This window comes from Panulirus ornatus, chromosome 11 (assembly GCF_036320965.1).
Source record: "Panulirus ornatus isolate Po-2019 chromosome 11, ASM3632096v1, whole genome shotgun sequence".
NCBI lineage: Eukaryota > Metazoa > Arthropoda > Malacostraca > Decapoda > Palinuridae > Panulirus > Panulirus ornatus.
Window position 1 is genome coordinate 30,048,442 of NC_092234.1, and position 18,988 is coordinate 30,067,429.

General features: G+C 41.2%; 1 long non-coding RNA gene across 1 annotated transcript; it reads right to left on the minus strand.

Moving 5' to 3' along the window:
• Positions 1-9,229: 9,229 nt before the first annotated feature.
• On the minus strand, positions 9,230-18,658 carry LOC139751386 (uncharacterized). The gene is made up of 2 exons (XR_011713340.1): positions 17,879-18,658; positions 9,230-9,677 (listed from the first exon to the last, which is right to left on the minus strand). It is a non-coding gene; the product is annotated as an uncharacterized lncRNA (long non-coding RNA).
• Positions 18,659-18,988: the final 330 nt, after the last annotated feature.

Below are 18,988 nucleotides of genomic sequence, written 5' to 3' on the forward strand. Positions count from 1 at the left end.
AGAGAGAGAGAGAGAGGGAGAGAGAGAGAGAGAGAGAGTCCTTGAACAGATATGATCTACGATCTGATACGCAAACATTAAATAATTTCAATGAGGATTGAAATCAAACAACCAAAGGTTCATCCTGAAAAAACAACAAAATCAAAGAAAACGTAACCACACTCACGGGGAGAAAACATAATGACAATTTACAATGAAGTCAGTCAGACCAATATAATAAAAGCATAACAAGACCATACCTAACATCTATATGTATCTAGCCACTATAAAACCACTAATATTCTGGGAGGAAGGAAGAGAAATAAAAATATACGATAATAACGATGAATGTAATATCCAGCAGTACACAACACGCTACACACGATATACAACTGAATACAAAGTCTCCACACACCTTCTCAACGGTAATAGAATCTCTTAAACAATGATGGATAATAATACTAATAATAATAATAATAATAATAATAATAATAATAATAATATATTAATATTGATAATGATAATCCAATACCTCATTTTCCTATCCAGTCTCTGTTACGAAACAATAACGAAAATAAAGGTATATAAAGAAACTGAAATGGTTAAATAAGACTAAGCAAAGATAACCACAAGAACGAATATTCATGGAAAAAAAAATAAATAGATAAATATAAAGGCTGGAGGAAGGCCAGCTGGGGCGGGCACAGCGGCACAAAGGACCCGAGTAACAGAGGCCGTATGACAATAGCTTCGACGTCATTATTTAAGCCTTGCATCACCGACCAAACAATGGCAGCGTCTCCTCCAGCTCGTATTTACACTCTCGTGACGCCACGCCCACTGACGCAAAAAACACTTACGACACGTATTTCCACGTTTCCCCTCAACACTCCCCCCCCCCCTTCTTCCACCCCCCTCTTTTTTTCATGGGTTTTCGTATTTCCCCCAAGAGACTGATGGCAGGGAAGATACTGCGTCTCTTATTTCTGTATTCGACTGTTTACCTCCATCATCACATCTGCGTACTTCCCGTATCCTCCGTGCGTTTCCCAGGCGGTACCGTCGCAGTGGTGTCGAACACACACACCACGGGAGAGCATCTCGTGAGGGAGAGGGAAAATAAGGAAATAAAGAGAGAAAAACCTAATCAACACGGTTCAGTCATGCGTCGTAATCAATGAGGAGTCTTCGTCTTTTGTCCCTGGTACATTGCTCCATGATGTCCCACACTTTCTTTTGATGTGGTCACTACAGGGTGTCTCTTTCCACGGCTACCGTTGGTCTTCTTTCTTTTTCTTTTTTTTGTGAGGATGGACTGTTGCTGTTGCCGCTGTCACTGTTGTTGGCCGTTGTGGCAACTGCCGTTGCTGTTTCTTACATTTTCCTTAAGGTTGTTATGTAGAAGAAGCTCTGTTTTTCCCATTTATTGTTTCGATGCAGTTCATAATAATGGCGAGATGGTCAAAGGTCAGTAACACTCAACAGACACCAAGAGACAAAAAACACTCAAAGATTCAAACCGTTAAGGTTCAACAAACCACCAAGGCTCAGCGACTCACTAAGGTTCATGAAACTAACAAGTTCCACTGAACCCTCAAGACTCAACAAACCCTCATGCCACAGCAAACCCTCAAGGTTCAACGAACCCTCATGCCACAGCAATCCCTCAAGGTTCAACGAACCCTCATGCCACAGCAATCCCTCAAGGTTCGACGAACCCTCAAGGTTCAACGAACCATCATGCTACAGCGAACCCTCAAGGTTCAACAAACTCTCACGCCTCAGAAAACCCTCATGCTTCACAAACCCACCGTATCATCCCTGAACCACTCATTCCTGTGAACGCTAAGCAAAGTAAAATTACACCACCTTCCTTGACCTAAAAGCTGCTTTTCATACAGCCAATCGACAAGAAATCTTGTAAGAACTTGCTAAAATGGATACAATGGGCTGGTTTTTACCTGCTTAACAGAAAGACATCTGTTCTGTTCAAATAACACAAATCAAAAAGTCTGAATTTGGTACTCCGTAGGGTGGTGCACTTAGGCCCCCTTTGTTCAACGTTCTCATTAACGCCCTTCTTCAGTCCATGTCCACGAGTACAGACTACCATACACTTAGCTAAAGCCAACGATATCACGATTAACACCTCTGAGTATAACATTACACTCACTATATTCAACCATGTATCAGATACCTGTGGAAGATTGGGTCCTGTCATATCTGCTGACGAAACTAAAATCCTGAACAGACGTTCCCCTAATAGATGGAGTGTCATCAGAGAGATTCAGTTGAATATTGGGTCCAAGACTGATTATGTAAAAAGGCTCCGGTATCTTAGATGAGATGTAACAACACTTGGAGATGTTGTAGTTAGACAACCACCAATGGAGACAAACTCCTGAAGGTCCTGCCTGATTTTTTCAGTTTTCCCTCACCCATCACATGGCTATATTCCAGCCTATGTTCATGAAATCTGGCATACAAATGTCTTTCCACATACCCTTCATAATGATGACAATCCTTTCCACATACCCTTCATAATGATGACAATCATGTGATAATGTGATAATCAAGCAAGTTACCATTTTCTATGTTTGCCATTAATCTATTTCATTTCAACCAATGCTGATACACGAGCCATACAACAGTGAAGATTAGTGATAGCAGACATGCTGACGAGTGTAAATGAACATGATGGTCGCTGAGAGTGAATATGAAGGTCAGTGATAGTGAGCATGATGGTCAGTGATTTGTATGGTGAACGATACTGAACATGACAGTGAGCTAGCGAACATGATGAGGTGAACGTAATGGTGAATGATCAAACATGACGGAGAGTGAGAGTGAACATGATGGTGAGAAGGTGAACAGATTAGTGAGTGTCATTCAACGCTGAGTGATGGTGAAGATAATGGATGGTGCGTTACGGTGTATATTATGGTAAGTGAACAAGATGGTGACTGGTAAACGACAGTGAACATGATAGTGAGTGACAGTGAACATGATAGGAGAGAATGAACATGACTGCGAGTTAGAAACGTGGTGGTGGCGAGTGACAGTGAACATGAGAATGGATGAGAATGCACATGAATGTGAGAGACGTGGTGGTAGTGAGTGAGAGTGAACATCATGCTGATAATGAATATGATGATCAGTGATCCGTGTATCGAATGTGATATGATCATTTTCTGGCTATTTTCTAGGGGCCAGACTTACAAAAAAAAAAAAAAAATTTGGTCTTTATCTGGCTATATCTCAGGCTATACTTTCTAAAGTTTGGAAAAAAAAAATCCACACTATCCCTCATAATGCTTAAAAATCCACACTATCCCTCATAATGCTTAAAAATCCACGCTATCCCTCACAATGCTACAAAAATCCACGCTATCCCTCATAATGCTACAAAAATCCACGCTATCCCTCATAATGCTACAAAAATCCACGCTATCCCTCATAATGCTACAAAAATCCACGCTATCCCTCATAATGCTATAAAAATCCACGCTATCCCTCATAATGCTACAAAAATTCTAACAACTATATTCAGCTTCCTTCGGAAGTCGAAGTTTACCAAAATTTAATCCTTTTCGCCACTAATCTGTTTCAACCAATGGTGACGGAGCAGCACTAAGATCCCTTTCAACTGCGGTCAGATCACAGAGCGAGACATGCTACATTCACTTGAGAATCTTCATTTTTCCAGCACATTCATATTTCTTTCTCTCTCCTCTTGCACATCTTAGCTTACTTCAACACTGGTTCCTCTGTCCCCCCATAATCTTGACCCGAACCTGCGCTACTATTTTCGTTGACACTACCATCAACAAGTCACTAAGAGATTTTTCATAACCCAAATGACACAAACAAATGTATACATGTACACACACGCACTCAATCATATACATAAACACATATACTCGCGAGCAAAGGCAAGCAAGCGGGCATAAAAGCAAATACACGCATGCACACATGCATGTATAAGAAAGCAAGGAGTGTATAAAGCAAGATAAGCAAGGAGAAGCAGAGAAACCTTGAAAAGAATATTGTGGACAAAGCAGAAGATAACCCAAAACTTTTCCAGAATTTCCTCTGGAGTAAATTTTTTTTGCTATAAGCAGCTGATCATGATAAGGGAATTAAAGTGAAGAGTTGCGAAGGATGCTGTAAAGATATGCGAGGAGATGAATGATAATTCCAAAACTATTTTTACAGTGGAAGATACTGAAGACTAGCTAACACCAGCGAGGCAGAACGAGGATGAAGTCTTACAAGCCACCGAAACTGCTAGAAACCACTAAGTTGACTACTGAAGCACTTTGACCTAGTGAAGTTCAGATGAGGCTCCTCCGTAAGTGCTGAAGAGAGATGCAGTTACGCTTTACAGGCCGCTTCATGTGTTGTTCAATAAGTCACACCAGGGGAGTGGACGAGTGTAAATGTCTTACTCATCTTTGAGAAGATGAAGGCGAAGTGACGTGTATCTACAGACCAGTCTTTCCGAAGCGGGATGATACATGGGAAGCTAATGGATGACTATGTGCAAAAAGGAAACGACCAAAGAAAATATGAGTTTAGGGTTAACACTATATCAAAAATGGGACCTGGTAGAGAAGCTGGCTCTACCGGCAGGAATAAGGAAAACTCTCGTCCGACGGAGGGAAAACCACCTTAGTGAGAGGAGTAGAGGATGCACGTCGAAGAAACGTTCTCCAGTGGGTTGGAGTCACCAGTGGCGTGCCACACGGCACAGTCCTGGGACCAATGCTCTTCCTACATATGTTTGCGGATGATGCTTGGATCATATGGAAAGTCAAGTACTAAGAATTCTAGCAACTTAACAAACGGTCCTCGGCAAACTTTAGAGTCGATCCGATACGAGGTTCATGATATTCAACTCATGTAAATGGAAAATGATGATGACACACAGTGAGAGATGGCCTCGATACAAATATTATCTCCCGGGACATGAGCTACAGGAACGTGTGTGTGTGTGTGAAAGGGACATGGGAGAGTCAACACTGTAATTTATCTAAGGCATCCGCATAAGTTCATCAGGGAAGCCAGAAGTGTAACGGGTGATTTGATAAGATCCTTCAAGTTTCTGAACTGGTGTAATGATTTCATCTACGAAAAACGCAAACACAGAACAACGCGAGACCATATCATTAAATTCACGAAAAAACTTCTCCAAACATGTGCCAAGAAGTACTTTTATAGTATCTGAAAATTAGATGAAGGGAATAAACTAAGTAATGAAACCATGAATGCTGACAGCATACAAAAATGAAGTATCTTTAACTGAGCAAGTTCAAGAGATGGGGCCACACGAGCGTAAAACACCCTCCCCAAACTGTCCAAGTTGGTGGTGATTATACACACACACACACACACACACACCACATTCCTGAATTCGAGCGTGCAATCCTTCCCTCCAATTGCCACAAATGACACAATACATCACCTGCAATACTGAGACAACGCCGACCCAACACCACCCCCACACACCTCTAACCTGACACCGCCTGAGACCTTCCACCAGCTCTCCTGTTCCTCCTCCCCAACCCTCTTCTCATCCCCCTCCCCTCCCTCTCTCCAACACCAACACACATAAAGAGACAATCAGAAAAAAGTACCATCAAATCTATACTTCCCTGAGGTATGTATTTACTCGCTTGTAAATCGTCTCTGTCATTGAGTTGCCAGAATCCCACGCAACTCCCAAGTCACGTAGCTCTAAAAGCAATAGCCAGCCAGCTTGACCGTAACATTAAGCTCCTCAAATATGTGAATATGCGTCATATCCGCATAACATACCCGCTGCAAGCGAGAAAATGATACGGTATCAGAGTAATATTTCAAGCCGAATCACGGATTGTGTTCGAGCTGGGGTGGCGAGGGCTTGCGAGCCGTCACGATCAATCAAACTTTTTATTTGATTTCAGCTTGGTCGTCCGGCGGCGTCTTACCTCCTCCACCTGAGAGATGGCGTCATACAGGCTGCCGGAGCACTACCCTATAGTCCAGCACACTGTACCCACGCTAATGTCACCAGCAGACAGGATGAAACTTTGACCCCTTAAGGGCTACTACGGTGCGACCCTTCAGCACGAGAGGATGACCCTTGAGCACAACGATACGATTCCTGACCACTTACATGATCCTTGGATATGATGACCCGACCCACTCAAGCACCGTGCATCTCAGCTCAAAGGGCTAATCACATGGAACACACTGAGCACTCGAGTTTATCTGACTGAAGATTTAGTGTAGTTTATATGGTATCTGTTATTACCCTGATCCAGATACGGCCCTGGGAGAAAAACATGAACCGGATCTGGTATGCTGGGCGAACGAAACCAGTCCAGACTTACTGACTATCTGAAATTAACCAAAGAGAAATCTATCCCAATTGATATCCAAACTTGTTAAACCTAACGCATCCAAACGCCATTCAATCAACCAGCCTATCTAGCCATATGCAAAGTAATCAACCTAACACAAAGCATCCAATACAACAAACACACCAACGAACCCAACTGCCGAAAGAACCCTAACCATCTTAACCCTATCTTAACAATCCAGCCAATCTGACTCTGCATAAGTATCCAACATCTACGAGTCCTTCTACGCCTCACTGCAAAGCTGCAATAGAAGTGAATCAAGTCTGGCTAAGTAAGCTTTCCAAACGACTGGAAGCCTCAAGCTGGGGTGTGGGAGAGGTGTGGGACGAGGCATGTCATGCATCGTCGCCGTCCACATGCCACACCATCAAGTCACCTCAAGGATGTGTCTTGTACAAACCGCAAGTCACTCCATTCAGTCACTTCAGCGGTCCGGTACAACAGCTTCATCTCATTCACGAGTGAAAGCGTTCTGCATCCCCCGAGACGTGCGAGACCGCGGAACTGCTCCACTCACAGTCACGACCTCGAGGTGAACATCATTACGGACCTGTCTTGGTTCTGGCGGCGTCCACGGCTCGCGCGGGGGCGGGGCTCGCACGTGCTCACGTACCTTTCATCTCCAATGACTTTCTTTTCTTTTTTTCCCCTTTTAAATACAAAGTGAGGCTGCTGTTCGTGCAGGTTCGTTGGAGCCAAGAAATGACAATAATGGTTCATCTGTGGTGGTGTGTGTGTGGTGATGGACTGGTTGCTGCTGCAGTCTTGAGTGCTGACTGCCTTTGCGCCACAGTATTTCGTGTTGTTTCGAATGCTGTGTGTTGCTGTTGTATTCCGGTGACTGATCTGGCATTGTGTGCCAGGCTTTTGCGCGATGCTCAGATGACCTCTAACCAGGCGCTATGCTTCCCACTTGGACTCGTTCCCTAGACTTTTCCCAGCGTTGCACAGAGATGCACTATGCGTCTGCCTCTACGCTGTGTGATTACCTTTTTGTACCATACGGGGAGGGAGTTTCATACTCGTGGGGACCCATTTAAAACATTCTCTACTTTCATATAACAATCTAAACTCTTTATATGCTACCTCCATTAACCATGCCTTCATCTATTTCATTTATCCACCACTCTTACTATACTTTTTTCTTTTTTGCATTTTCTTTCGACAAATTTCTTACTTTCATGCTATGTTCTCTGGTTTTCCTATCCCTACATCTTTCAGAAAACTGCTAACTGTCTATGTCATCAATCTGGTTCAAAAGCTTAATGGTTGTGATCAAGTCAACCCTCAGCCTTTTCTCTTCCAGTGTGAGCAAATTTAAGGCTTCTTTGCTTTTTAGCATCTTTTATTGAGCCATTCTTCCCTCTTTCTTTACCTTCCCTCGATATTTGAGGCTGGAATTACCCACATTCCTATTCCTTCACTGTAAAATTCACAGAACCTTTCACCACAATACCCTGCTTCCTGGCTACTGAAATCCACTTCCCAGTTTATGTTTCCATAGAAATTTAAGTTTTGTGAGGTTTCCATGAGTTTTATCCCCTCTTTAATTCTTGTTTCACCTCTGCTCTTATCACTTCCGCACCTACCACATAACCAAACTTCAGATCTGCATGGCCATCTCTTGAAGTCAGGTTATCACACAGGGTATTTACAATATCCATGTCAGTATGTGTGAAGAGAAGACCTCGTGATAATGATGTATCCTTCCTCCTGACACTAGTACGTTGACTGAAAGGCTGATGCATGAAATTTTCCCGTACAAACTCTAGGAACTTGTGTGTCCATCATTCCTTGTCACTATGAGGATCCAAGATCTCCCAGTCTATCTCTTTACCTCTGCAATCCCCCCACTGACAGTGCTATACCTCCTCTGAGAACGGCATGTTTTACTGCTGCTCGCACCAGCCTGACTCTTCCTTCATTGTTATCATGGCATAGTTATTCTGCATCGTGAAAATTCTTGGGAGGAAGATGCAGCAACACCACTGTGCACTTCTTTCCCACAGTTAACCTTCCCTTTATGCATTACCTTAATGAGCTATAAGCTATTATAAACTGAAGTTTTTCTCTTTTATAAGCTTTGTCTCCAAAACTCCAAGAATATTTGGTTAGTTTTCTCCTATACGATATTCAAATTCCAGCTATTTACCGTTTGCCGTACTAACTTGATCCATCAGCATTTGTATACATTGCTTTGTCTCACCGCCATAACATAACATAACATTCCTGACCTCTCTGCAGTATGATATCTGCCGTGCTCTACCAAATGACTGTATTCTTCGGTTTTCTCACACGTTTCCCTCGGTCTCTCACGTTTGATGAATACCCTAACGAAGTACACCCTGTTCTAAGGTTGCTCTGCCTGCCTAAGTATCTCCTGGCTAGATGATTCTAAACAAACGTAACCTTAACTGGACTTTCCCTTATGTCCTGATCATAACCATCAATTTCTATCTAGTAGCATATGACAAATCTACGGCATCTAGTTATCTCTCACTGAGCACTTCCTCCTTCTTTCCACTTCCCTTTTTCCCTTGCACCCGGTGTATAATTTAATCCAAAAAAAATTATAGATATTCGTGTGTCAACCTCCTGGTTTCCTACTGTTTGTCGTCATCTATTACTACGGCCAAGAACCATAGTTTTGAAATAGCAACCGCAGTTTTTGGCCTTCTCTATAATCTTTTAAGCAGCTCCGGTCCTGTATATTCTGTGCTCTTCTACACTTTTCATCAGCTGCACCAAAACATTTCCCGAATACCACATGTCACACCCACGACAGACTTTCCTTGGGTATCATTAAACCTCTGTGTTGAGGTTGAGGGTAGTGAAATGGTCAAACACAAACTTAATACATTTATTAAATTACTTATCCTACAGAGCTAACAACAAATTACTATATACAAATATATGAGAAGGTAACTTGGACTAGTCGACCGACATGACAACACAAATACGCCCACAGTCCTTAAAAGCTACCATAAACCTGTCATGGCGCGTGTTACTGTGGCAAAAGGACTTCCAAAACAATAGTGTCAGTCTTGTGATCTGATCAAGCTTCCAGTTGCTTCCATGACGGTTTCTCTTTAGCTTCCCGCTCGTCTTCCTGCTATGTACGAGAGACTACAATGCTGCCTGACGCTCCGGCAATACCACGACCACAGGTGATCAGGTCTCCTACAGACTGTAGTCAATACGTCTTGACACACTAACTGCTCTCAGAGACCACAAATCTCTGTTGCTTCACTCAACTCCCTTGAGAAGGTCCTCTGCCTTCTGGCACATATGCAGCTGAAATATGTAATCGTAAAGATAAGCATCTGTCTACTTCCAGTTTTCTCAAGTTAAATTCACGGAACATTACACTATGGTTTTTATTTACTGTACATAGATATTCACCAACACATAATCTACCACCCTAATATTTTATTTGTTTACCCTTTATTTCAATAACGTCCAAATTGCTAATATCCTTGTATCACATGTCACTTTCTTCACATATAACTTTAGCAAATATATTCCAAAATTTTCGTAGAACATTGTTATAGCCTTATGATAACTCAATTATCCGAGGTCAATTTCGTCCAAGCAGGTACGTTGAACACAGCTTTATGAGGCAGAGCGTTGCAACTCGTCCACTGCTGTCGTGTTGCCTGTATTGCCTACCAAATCCACAGTGTGGAGACGGTGAGGGATCCGACACATGCTACAGCTGGGCCTGGATAACTTACTTCGAAGCGTTAATGGCGGGAGCTGGTGACGTCCTTCTCTCGCCCCGATGCCAATTCGACTTTGGCTCCTCGACCAATCACGTCTTCACCCACACGACACCTCAGCCGATCAATGTTCAACCCTGAGTTGCATCTAGCAACCAAACGTCGTACGACTCTCGCGAGGGAAATGAACTACCTAAACTGTTGTCAACCGCTCGTTTCAGAATAGGTCCAGATATTTCCACGCCTTACAGTAAACGCCTTACCACGCCTTACAGTAAACACCGACTTAACGTGACCTCCTCCACTGTATCATCGACTGTATTACCTTACGTATCGCTGTAATATTCAAAATGTTCACATATTACATGATGAGGTGATAATCATATAATATTGCAATGAACCCGTCATCTGCTCAAAACCTAAAGCACTATTTCATGTAAGAAATGAAACGAACGACACCTACAGCTTTACTCAATATCCTGGACACGATTGTTACAACGCCCCTAGGTTCCTGTCCCAATGCATTAGTCATCATGTTCCAAGACAGAGGATCAGCCGCAGACAATGCTTCTTCCTCTCCCTACCCTCACTTTCCATACTATGTGATATGGAAGACTCCTCCTGTTAAACATCCTCTAAGACATAGAAAATAGCCCCTTCTGAGCTTTCCTGTTCTCTAATCATTCTATCTTCATTCCTAAGATATACACACACACACACACACACACACACACACACACATATATATATATATATATATATATATATATATATATATATATATATACATTGCAAAGAGCTACTTTGAAAATCCTGGAGGAGAGTAACGTATCATTTTACTGTTTCTGGTTGTATCTGGTGGATACTGTCGTCTATCATAAGGAGGTGCACAGTACGAAGTCTTTACAAACATCTAACAACATGAGAGAAACAATCGCCAGCTGCTGCTCTGAAATTACGACGCTTTGTCACCACGAAACTTGTCTTCTTTACGGCCAAAGAAGGCATTTACATGCAAGTCTATCCACGTTTTGTTTTTAGTTCATACACAACATGGAATGTGGCCTGCCCAACAGGTGAGCTGCCATCCCACTTTCTCCTGGCTTGTACACATGTAGGGACGTAACCCTACGGTCATGTGTCGCCTTTTTTCACACGCACCTTCTGAACAACGCTGGAACATGTTAAGACAAACAATGGAACTTACGTAGTTTTCTTTTTTACTGAAATCTACTTATCTGAAATTCTCTCTCTCTCTCTCTCTCTCTCTCTCTCTCTCTCTCTCTCTCTCTCTCTCTCCTGTATGTGTGTATCTGTGTATGTATCTGTTGTAACTTCTTGTCATCTACTTTGAAAATGTAATATGAGGTCTCGTAAATTCTCTGTTCCTGTGGTCACCATATATATATATATATATATATATATATATATATATATATATATATATATATATATATATATTGCAAATACACACACACTAGTAAGGTTACTTAGCAAATCACGAGAAAGATAAACTAAAATAAAAAGGTTATTATGCAACCCAGAGACCCTTCACATCCAGGGGTCTCGTAGTCGCGATAGTGAAGCATTATTTATCAAGAATATAGGGTCAAGATGCGTGCAAACTTCATCATTCCAAGGCATTTGAATCTTTCTCGGTAGAAGACTCTCCTCCCTCCGTGTATCTTAGGATCAAATTATCTCAGTAGAGATAAACTCGTTCGAGGCTGAGCTATACTTAGTAGTAGGGGCGGGATGAACTCCTTTGAAGCCATAGGTTCTTTGACGACACAATACTCTGCCTCGTCAAGTGACGCTGGTACAGCCTCTCCAAAGGTGAGTTTCCGCTAGCAGCGTAACCTCAAGTAGGCTCAGTAAGTTCGATTATATATATATATATATATATATATATATATATATATATATATATATATATATATATATATATATATATATGTATATATATGATCACCACAGGAACAGAAAATTTACGAGACCTCATATTGCATTTTCAAAGTAAAGGACAAGAAGTTACAACAGATACATACACAGATACACACACACACACAGTAGGCGGAGAGAGAGAGAGAGAGAGAGAGAGAGAGAGAGAGAGAGAGAGAGAGAGAGAGAGAGAGAGAATCATATGCCCTTTTATCGAAAAGGGCCAAACTTACCTCGTAGAAAAGGAAGACTTACAAAACTGATTCCTTTGCAAGGAACTAAACAAGCTAACCTAATCCTAAGAGTCTACAATCTAATACAAAGGACTAAAGGAAATAATCATAAGTAATTCCTATATTTTTTGGGACCGTCTATCGTTTTCGACAGAGTTGGCCTATCGAGGTGGCAAACAACTGGCGGTATCCATCAAACCATCTGCGCCTCGTCCTCGGGCAGTGACCACTTCTGACACAAGGACGACGAGAAAGCTGTCAGGTATGGCCTCCGAGGTTGCCCAAGGGGCTTTCCAAATATCCAGGGTCTGATCCTATCCCAAACACGTCTCTTGCTGTCCAGGGTTGCGGTCGTACACACGGTGGTCAGGAAACAGCTGGTAAGCTGGGCTCGCTCATGGCGGCAGGCCGGACAAGTGAAGCACGGAAGAGAGTAGGAAGCCCTCCCTCTCGTAGCAGTGTCACAACCTTCCTTCCACAGTACTACATGGTGATCAGACAACCAGTCGGGACAACAGCTCCATCGTGCCAGGCTCACATCTGGAGAACGATCTAGGAAATTTCGCCCGCAAGACAGACACCAGCTCTGAGGAATACAAGTTGTTTTAGTCCTTGATAGGGAAATATTTCGTAAACTGGTCCAGTCTGGGCCAATGTCCCCACTACAGGAAACGCTGAAATTAAAATCTGGCGATATGATAAACACCTCTGGCTGATTATCCCATGCCACATCTAACCTAATGCCAAAGGTAAAGTCGAGTCTACTGAACTCTTGTTTACTGAGAGTCAGAACTCCTTAGGATCTATAAGCACCTTTCGTGTCCCTTCCACCTACAATCATGATCCGAATAAAGACAATGAAGGCCACTAACACACGATCTACTCTGGGACACAAGCACCAGCGATCACACTTGGACGATCTGCCTCTTGTGGTGGCGGAGGAATGATGGATCTCAACACACTATAACAGTGAGTCTCTGTTTAGGAAGTTGTAAGCAGAGTAATAAACATACATATCAGCACATGGTTTTATCATCACCAGATACTGACGGAGTACAAGGTGACATTCTAGCTCCCTGGGAGATTACAATCTCCTCCCTGGGTAAGCAGATTATGGATTTACGGATGGGACAGTAACTAGGGAGTTAGGCCTCTCACATCGTCTCCCAAATCCTCAGAAAACTGACCTGTCACTCCGCTCACAACAGACAAATCCAAATATATGACAAGAGCTGTCATTCGTGGCCACGCGCAGGACACAACTTAGGATAAGCCCAGAGCTCACATCCCTCTGAAGTCATCTCCTGAAGTTAGGTCGAGTAAAGGTCCACATGTCTGGACTCAAGAGGAGAAAATGTTTGTATAAACTAACCTCCATAAATACTTCCATGGCATTAAGACAAATATCTTCAAAGTCCTCAGGCAGGATATTCACATCAAAATCGTTCCAGTCAACACCCGCGGGATGTCGGAGACACTGGACAATTCAGTTCGCTCAAGGTGACTTATATGTGACATGATAACACTTACATTGCGTTCTAGGATCGTAAAAAAAAAAAAAAAAAATGGTATACAGTACTGATTAACGGCATCATGCGCGTTAATGACAAATGGACCAGCAGGCAAGCCTTTGGCTGTCTTATGACCCTCATGATGCACAACTGGTAGGACAGGAGGCTCACCGTTCCTTTTCCCACTGTTCATGAGACTGGGACACACTGAGGCAATGCGTACAGGCTTTCTACAATATAAACAAGTCGCTAGATTCTTTGTTGATACAACAGGGTTAACTGTCTTCCTACCACCAACAGTAGGTGTACGCTCAGGAACCTTTACACTGGGGCTAAAAAGTCTACCAGGCTGAGTGAACACGATGTTGTCAACCAGAGGGGCAGCCTCCCTCAATGTTTGAGGTTCTTTCTCTACAATAAATAGGCTAACTCGACAGTAGCCAGTTTTGATTGCTTGATTACGAGCAATTCATCGACATCATATTAGTGGAGTTACTAGATGGAAAAATTTACTTAAGTTTAACACATAATAAAGTAAATATCTATCATAAGGTACCTCATCCTACTAAATTTACTACGGTAATGCTTTGGCACTAATCTGCATGGAAAAATTTAATTCTCAATGGAACACTCGACTGCTAAAATGTTTAGATAACCGTGTTAATATCTATACTGGTACAACTTTTCCGCTAATTACGTTACCTAGATGTAGTCTACATGTGTTATGCTAAGATTACAACACCTGACTAATGTTTTCCATCTATATATATATATATATATATATATATATATATATATATATATATATATATATATATATATTACTAAGCTAGTCGCCATGGACGAAAAGACAAGCTTGTGGGTGGGCGAGGCATATATAAACGTAACAATGTTGTGACCCAGAACTGTTTTTTGTTCTAAATGAATATATATTAATAAAAACATTCAAGAGGAGCGTCAAACACATAAACACACAATAAAAATGGGGCCCGTAAGTGTAAAACTCACTCCTTGACAGTACAAATCCGTGGGAACAAATACCGTATGCAATTAACCACAAACTTAAACATTGCCTTTATTCATACCGTATGTACGTACGTCGTCTTTGAACTGCTTTCTTGTTCCTTCATAAAGTTAAATATCGGTACTTATAATAAAATATCATGAACAGCAATAGTCACTGAACATTTCTAAATATTGGAACGTGATGTCACACTCTCAAAGTTCACGCATGCGCAAAATCAAAGTAGCCCCCGCCCGTCATGACTCTGTGACGTCTGCAACTTCAACATATGAAAAAAGTCATACAATGATATTCTTATGTTCGCATCACTATCTTTTAACACCTTTCCCTGTTTTTGAACCACGCACATTTTCATATATGAAAACCAGCAAAAATTGCAATTTCCAGCTGTCTAAACGTCGTGTTATCCTCTGAATGATGCCAATACTTGTAAATTGTCCATCCGCTTCTTCCACCACTTCCGAGCTGTTCATCTACATCATATTTCTCTAAACATTCTGCTGCTAACCCTCCAGGCATTTCTAATTACTGACACCATCCTTTCGGAGATGTCCACCACTGCTGCAAACCCTTCCGAGGTGTCATTTTACTTAAGCAATCTCTTCGAGTATTCGACCCACTGCTACAGAAAACTTCCGAAATACCCATTCCACTGCAGTAAACTTTTTAATACACTTGTCTTTTAATGCACTAGCACTAGAGTTTGTTCAACATCAATGCTCGAAATCTATCACACACTAGCTTTTATTTAGTGCATGTCTCTTGCCTCTTGCCACAATCAAGGTCAGAGAAGGACTGAGGTGTGAAATTGTACCGATGCTTAGCGGCGAAACATAAGAGGTCAGGTCATAACCGTCCACTTGACAATCGAACTTCTTTCGCATGGTTACTGTCCAAAAGTAGACTTATTTAGCTCGAGTTGCCTTGTATCTGTCATATCAAGATCACAATATTTGCTTATTGTTTTCCAACTACATAAACAAATGTCTGGGGCCTCTACGAACGCAAACACAAGATTCGAATTAAGCATAAATACATCTGAACGAAGTCACTCAGTTGATATGTTTATGTGACAATTATGTACGTAAACATCAAAGGGAACACTGTAAAAATTAAACAATGTCACGTAATAAATTGGACCCCATGCCCATAAAAACTTCCTCCTCGTACAGGTCACACCCCTATTTCGAAATAATGTACTTAATTACACACAAACATAAATATTTCCTTTAAACCACATATACATCGACTATATACATATATATCATGTATAAAATTTAACATTGAAACTTGCGCATGAGTTTATGGAAAAACAATATCAATTAAATAACATTGAATATTGGAAGGAGACATGATTTTCAACTTGCGCAAGCGCATGCGCAAGGGAATTCAAAATGACTAACCGCCATGGCTATATGGCGACTGCAAAATGAACATTTATATTTACTTGATAACAATTCTAAAGAAAATTAATGTTTAAGCTCATTACTTTTTCACATTTTCCACCTTAATGTAAATCATGGCCATTTTCTAGAGTTAAAAACAAGAAAAATACCAAATACCCCACTCCCTCTCGTCCTATTTTATTCAATCAATGATACCAACCCTTCCAAGGAGTCCAATCATTTCTACCAATCCTTCGGAGTTATCAAAGCCACGGCAGCCAACCCTTCGGAGTAATGAAACCTAAGGCAACAAACGCTTTCGAGTTGTTAACCCACCTCTACCAACCCGAGAGTTTTCTAATAACTGTTGCAAACCCTTCCGAGGTGTCATTCTACTTTAGCAATCTCCTCGAGTATTCGACCCACTGCTACAGATAACCTCCGAAATACCCATTCCACTGCAGTAAACCTTTCAATACACTTGTCTTTTAATGCACTAGCACTAGAGTTTGTTCGGCATCAATGCTCGAAATCTATCACACACCAGCTTTTATTTAGTGCACGTCTCTTGCCTCTTGCCACAATCAAGGTCAAAGAGGACTGAGGTGTGAACTTGTACCGATGCTTAGCGGCGAAACATAAGAGGTCATAACCGAACGTTTGACAATCGAACTTCTCCTTTCAAAAGGTTATTGTCTAAATTAAACTTACTTAGCTCGAGTTGCCTTGTATCTATCATATCAAGACCACAATATTTGCTTATTGTTTTCCAACTACATAAACAAATGTCTGGGGCCTCTACGAACGCAAACACAAGATTCGAATTAAGCATAAATACATCTGAACGAAGTCACTCAGTTGATATGTTTATGTGACAATTATGTACGTAAACATTAAAGGGAACACTGTAAAAATTAAACAATGTCACGTAATAAATTGGACCCCATGCCCATAAAAACTTCCTCCTCGTACAGGTCACACCCCTATTTCGAAATAATGTACTTAATTACACACAAACATACATTTCCTTTAAACCACATATACATCGACTATATACATATATATCATGTATAAAATTTAACATTGAAACTTGCGCATGAGTTTATGGAAAAACAATATCAATTAAATAACACTGAATATTGGAAGGAGACATGATTTTAAACCTGCACAAGCGCATGCGCAAGGGAATTCAAAATGACTAACCGCCATGGCTATATGACGACTGCAAAATGAACATTCATATTTACTTGATAATTCTAAAGAAAATTAATGTTTAAGCTCATTACTTTTTCACATTTTCCATCTTAATGTAAATCATGGCCATTTTCTAGAGTTAAAAACAAGAAAAATACCATATACCCCACTCCCTCTCGTCCTATTTTATTCAATCAATGGTACCAACCCTTCCAAGTCGTCCAATCATTTCTGCCCACCCTTCGGAGTTATCAAAGCCTTGGCAGCCAACCCTTCGGAGTAACGAAACCTAAGGCAACAGACGCTTCCCAGTTTTTAACCCACCTCTACCAACCCGAGAGAGTTTTCTAATAACTGTTGCAAACCCTTCCGAGGTGTCATTCTACTTACAATTTTCACGTTCTCCACCCACTCCTAGAGAAAACTTCCAAAATACTCATCCCACTGCAGTAAACCTATCAAAACTATGCACCTCCACTACTGCTTACCTTCCCAGCAGTCCTTCCACTCTTCTTAGTCTTTCCAAAGTTTCTCTCCAGTGTTGCTAGCCTTTCCGAACTCTCCCTCCACTGCTGCTTCAAGCTGTCCATATACACTTGTCCCGAAGTTATTACGATGAAGCTTCTCTTAGCTGTCGTGCAACGATTTGATTTTTCAATTTTTTTCCAATACACATTTGAAGCTTTCAGTGAAAAACTATGAACGAGAACGGCTGAAGGTGCATAAGCGTGTCACAAGAAAGCTTCATATAGTGCCATTCTTCGTCATTTTCTTCATGGCTTCTTCGGATAATATGAAAAGTTTTTCTGTATTTCTTTCTCTCAGTCCTCATTAAGAATGACTAACATTTTCCCACAAAATTGAAAAGAGTATTTGTTAATCTCAATGTTTACTTAGTTCACAAACTATGCACTGTATTTTTATGGATAACCATGGCTGTATCATGTGAATCGTAACTGATTCTTCCTTACATATGTAACTGATTTCTTACAATGTCTTACTCAAAAGTGAATCACAGTTTTCCCGTGATCATGACGCACATAAAAGAAAAAAAAAAAAATGGCCAAAGCGTTTTTACTGTCACGCTGGAACACAGCATTTAGTATGTACAGAAATCACCGTTAATAACTTCACCACATCACTTCTCTATCTTGTAATGCACCAACACTAGAGTTCATCAGCGTGTACGTTCGTCACCTATCACACACCCGTCGTACTTTATATGCACGTCACCTGCCTCTTGTCTCAACCGAGGTCACCGCTAAACTGAGGTGTGTTGACGTTGTCCTACAGCTTGGCGGGAAAATGTAACACGTCATAATCAAGCGTTTAACAGTTGAATCTCATCTTCCACAAGGTTGCTGTTTACAAGTAAACTTATGTTAATTCGGTTTGGCTTGTATCTGTCGTAACATAATATTTTTCCTGTTGGTTTCCATTAACAAAAGCTGATGTCTAGACCTTCCATGAATTTAAGTAAACATAAATTCTGAGGTGGAGGGAGCAATGATCGTTCGTATGCAGAGGTGGATTTACGGGAACGATGGCTTAAAAAAAAAAAAAAAATCATTGTCTCTCTAATTCAATGCTGTAAGAAA